General features: G+C 31.3%; 1 non-coding gene across 1 annotated transcript; it reads left to right on the top strand.

The window, feature by feature from the left end:
- The first annotated feature begins 402 nt into the window (after nt 1–402).
- On the top strand, nt 403–509 carry LOC139865306 (small nucleolar RNA R71). Its single transcript, XR_011764833.1, has one exon. It is a non-coding gene; the product is annotated as a small nucleolar RNA R71 (small nucleolar RNA).
- The last annotated feature ends 4,830 nt before the right edge of the window (nt 510–5,339 follow it).

The following is a 5,339-nucleotide window of genomic DNA, read 5'->3' as shown; positions in this document are numbered from 1 at the left end:
TTATTTCCCGGCCTTTGGTTCATGTAGGAAACATTCTCTCGTTGTTCCATCGTTTGCTCAATTTGACAATCTTTCGTTAAGTGTGGTCCACCGCATTGCTCACAACTGATTCGTATTGCGTGAATATATTTATTCATCTTTTTCATTCGTCTCTCGAAAGCATCTATTTTTGCAGAAACGGAATCAAAGTCATGGCTAGAATCGGCTCTAGCCGCTTTAGATGAATGAAAAATATCTTTTTCCTGGTGCCACTCATGTGAGTGGGAGGCTGTGTTATCAATAATTTTGTGAGCTTCGGTTGCGGTTTTCTTCATAATGGAACCACCAGCTGCTATGTCGATGTCTTTTCATGTAGCAATGTCGATACCTTGGTAGAATATTTGTACTATTTGATAAGTGTCTAAACTGTGCTGAGGACATCCTCTCAATAACTTTTCAAATCTTATCCACGCTTCATATAGAGTTTCGTTTGGCTTTTGTGTGAACGTAACAATTTCTCCTTTAAGTCTCACGGCTTTAGATGCCGGAAAGAATTGTTTAAGAAAATTTTCAACTAAGACATCCCATGTGTCAATCGCCCCTTCAGGTAACGATTCTAACCAATCTTTGGCTTCTCCCTTTAAAGTCTAGGGAAACAACATGAGATAGATCTGTTCATCCTCAACTTCTCTGATTTTGAATAGAGTACAGATCCTATTAAAGGTTCGAAGATGTTCGTTTGGATCTTCTTTTGGCGTACCACTATATTGGCATTGATTAGTTACCATGTGTAGGATTTGTCCTTTGATTTCATAATCTGGTGCAATAATGTCTGGTTTAATAATGGCGTGTCCTTGGTGTAGTGACCCGAACTTTTTCATGTTTATGTATATTAAATGAAATTGTTATTTACATGATTAAGTGTTTCCAACATGTTAAGCAATCAAACTTGTTAAGACTTGATTAATTGAAATAGGTTTCATATAGACAATTGATCACCCAAGTTGACCGGTGATTCACGAACGTTAAAACTTATAAAAACTATATGATGACATATATATGATTATATATATATAGTTAACATGATATTATGATAAGTAAGTATCTCATTAGGTATTTTAACAATGAGTTATATACATAAAATTGAGTTTATTGAATTAAGAAACTCGAAACGATATATATAACGATTATCGTTATAACAACTTCTTACTAAATACATATGAATCATATTAAGATATTGATACACTATGTTTAATCATGATAAATGATAATTAAACATATCATTAAGTGTATTAACAATGAACTACATATGTAAAAACAAGACTACTAACTTAATGATTTCGAAACGAGACATATATGTAACGATTATCGTTGTAACAACATTTAACTGTATATATATCATACTAAGATATATTAATATATCATACTAAGATATATTAATATATCATAATATCATGATAATGTAATAATTTAACATCTCTTTAGATATAATAAACAATGGGTTAACAACATTTAACAAGATCGTTAACCTAAAGGTTTCAAAACAACATTTACATGTAACGACTAACGATGACTTAACGACTCAGTTAAAATGTATATACATGTAGTGTTTTAATATGTATTTATACAATTTTTAAAGACTTCAAGACACTTATCAAAATACTTCTACTTAACAAAAATGCTTACAATTACATCCTCGTTCAGTTTCATCAACAATTCTACTCGTATGCGCCCGTATTCGTACTCGTACAATACACAGCTTTTAGATGTATGTACTATTGGTATATACACTCCAATGATCAACTCTTAGCAGCCCATGTGAGTCAGCTAACACATGTGGGAACCATCATTTGGCAACTAGCATGAAATATCTCATAAAATTACAAAAATATTAGTAAACATTCATGACTTATTTACATGTAAACAAAATTACACATCCTTTATATCTAATCCATATACCATTGACCAAAAACTCCTACAAACACTTTCATTCTTCAATTGTCTTCATCAAATTGATCTCTCTCAAGTTCTATCTTCAAGTTCTAAGTGTTCTTCATAAATTCTATAAGTTCTAGTTTCATAAAATCAAGAATACTTCCAAGTTTGTTAGCTTACTTCCAATCTTGTAAAGTGATCATCTAACCTCAAGAAATCTTTCTTATTTACAGTAAGATATCTTTCTAATACAATGTAATATTCATATTCAAACTTTGATTCAATTTCTATAACTATAACAATCTTATTTCGAGTGGAAATCTTACTTGAACTTGTTTTCGTGTCATGATTCTGCTTCAAGAACTTTCAATCCATCCAAGGATCCTTTGAAGCTAGATCTATTTTTCTCATTTCTAGTAGATTTATCCACAAAATCTGAGGTAGTAATGATGTTCATAACATCATTCTATTCATATATATAAAACTACCTTATTCGAAGGTTTAAACTTGAAATCACTAGAACATAGTTTAGTTAATTCTAAACTTGTTCGCAAACAAAAGTTAATCCTTCTAACTTGATGTTTAAAATCAACTAAACACATGTTCTATATCTATATGATATGCTAACTTAATGATTTAAAACCGGAAAACACGAAAAACAACGTAAAACCGGATATACGCCGTTGCAGTAACACCGCGGGCTGTTTTGGGTTAGTTAATTAAAAACTATGATAAACTTTGATTTAAAAGTTGTTCTTCTGGGAAAATGATTTTTCTTATGAACATGAAACTATATCCAAAAATCATGGTTAAACTCAAAGTGGAAGTATGTTTTCCAAAATGGTCATCTAGACGTCGTTCTTTCGACTGAAATGACTGCCTTTACAAAAACGACTTGTAACCTGTATTTTTGATTATAAACTTATACTTTTTCTATTTATATTCATAAACTTAAGTTCAATATGAAACCATAGCAACTTGAAACACTCAAAACGGATTTAAAACGAAGAAGTTATGGGTAAAACAAGATTGGATATTTTTGCTTGTTGTAGCTACGTGAAAATTGGTAACAAATTTATATTAATCATATCCTAGCTAACTTATATTGTATTATACATGTATTCTAATATATTATGTAATCTTGAGATACCATAGACACGTATGCAAATGTTTTGACATATCATATCGACCCATATATATATATATATTATTTGGAACAACCATAGACACTCTATATGCAGTAATGTTTGAGTTAGCTATACAGGGTTGAGGTTGATTCCAAAAATATATATACTTTGAGTTATGATCTAGCCTGAGACGTGTATACACTGGGTCGTGGATTGATTCAAGATAATATATATCGATTTATTTCTGTACATCTAATTGTGGACAATTAGTTGTAGGTTACTAACGAGGATAGCTGACTTAATAAACTTAAAACATTAAAATGTATTAAAAATGTTATAAATATAATTTGAACATACTTTGATATATATGTACATATTTTTTATAGGTTCGTGAATCGACCAGTGACCAAGTCTTACTTCCCGACGAAGTAAAGATCTGTGAAAGTGAGTTATAGTCCCATTTTTAAAATCTAATATTTTGGGATGAGAATACATGCCGTTTTATAAATGTTTTACAAAATAGACACAAGTAATTGAACTACATTATATGGGTGAATGATCGAAGCCGAATATGCCCCTTTTTCTTGGTAACCTAAGAATTAGTAAACCGATCTACTAATTGACGCGAATCTTAAAGATAGATCTATTGGGCCTAACGAACCCCATTCAAAGTACCGGATGCTTTAGTACTTCGAATTCGTTTTTATCATGTCCGAAGGATTTCCCGGAATGATAGGGGATATTCTTATATGCATCTTTTTAATGTCGGTTACCAGGTGTTCGCCATATGAATGAATTTTATCTCTATGTATGGGATGTATATTGAAATATGAAATCTTGTGGTCTATTATTATGATTTGATAATATATAGGTTAAACCTATAACTCACCAACATTTTTGTTGACGTTTTAAGCATGTTTATTCTCAGGTGACTATTAAGAGCTTCCGCTGTTGCATACTAAAATAAGGACAAGATTTGGAGTCCATGCTTGTATGATATTATGTAAAACTGCATTCAAGAAACTTATTTTTGATGTAATATATTCATATTGTAAACCATTATGTAATGGTCGTGTGTAAACGGTATATTTTAGATTATCATTATTTGATAATCTACGTAATGCTTTTTAAACCTTTATCGATAAAATAAAGGTTATGGTTGTTTTAAAAATGAATGCAGTCTTTGAAAAACGTCTCATATAGAGGTCAAAACCTTGTGACGAAATCAATTAATATGGAACGTTTATAATCAATATGAACGGGACATTTCACTTGGCCCGTGCGTGTGGCTCTCATTTGGTCTTCCATACTTAGAGGTTCTGTTACTTCCATAATTGAATTTGTTGAATCTGAATCACTCGAGGATTCTGATTTAATGGTTTCTTCCTCGACAATCTCTGGATGAGTAATTTGTGGTTCCGGAGGAATGATTAGTGGTTCAGGATCTCTGAATTGTCCTTGAATATTCTCCGGATTCTCAATTGTGAGGTCGGGTTCAAAAAATGAATTATCGAAAATTTGAATTAGAGTACTTGGTCGACTTGATGACGATTCTAAAGAAAAATCAACGGCAACAATGTTGGCTAGATGTCTTGATCGAGTTACAGGTGGTGAACGTATGAAAGGTGGTGAACGTTTTGCTCGGTGCATTCACAGAATATCCTATTAGTTATAAAAGATAAAAAATTATATAAGTTATCAAATTAATAGACTTTTCTGATTTTGCTCACGTTTTGAATAGCCAATAGATGTAGCAGGTAGCCAGGACCCTTTAAATCGGAAGCCCACAACTCGCCACTAACAAATCCAACTATTACTACGAACCAGAAAATTTTGGATGTCTATCAATTTAACCACTTAAAATAATTTTTCGTTTTGAAATTTTAGAGAAGAAATAGAAAATTCTATGTCCTAAAAACTAGAGCGTCGAGAAATAAGAAAGAAAAAGAGCGCGTCGAAAAACGTTGAAAAATAAGCGTCGAAAAATAATAATAAGAAAGTAGCGCGTCGAAACTTAAAAGTCTAAAAACTAAATATTAAAAAGTTGCGCCTAAAGGTATTAAAGCTTAAAAGGAAATCTATATCCAAAACGGCAATAACTTAAAAGGCACTAAAATATATAAACGGCGTCGCAAAATTCTAAAGCGCCTAAATCTTAATCTAAAGAAAAAGCACTTAAGGGATTTTACGGCAAAGCCTAAAAACTAGAAATATAAAAATAACTACGGCAAAAACTAAACTTAAAACTAATTACGGATGATAAATATACAAATTACGAATTAAATGTTTAAAATATAC

This window comes from Rutidosis leptorrhynchoides, chromosome 8 (genome assembly GCF_046630445.1).
Source record: "Rutidosis leptorrhynchoides isolate AG116_Rl617_1_P2 chromosome 8, CSIRO_AGI_Rlap_v1, whole genome shotgun sequence".
Classification (NCBI taxonomy): Eukaryota; Viridiplantae; Streptophyta; class Magnoliopsida; order Asterales; family Asteraceae; genus Rutidosis; species Rutidosis leptorrhynchoides.
This window is presented reverse-complemented; position numbering and strand designations above follow the sequence as displayed.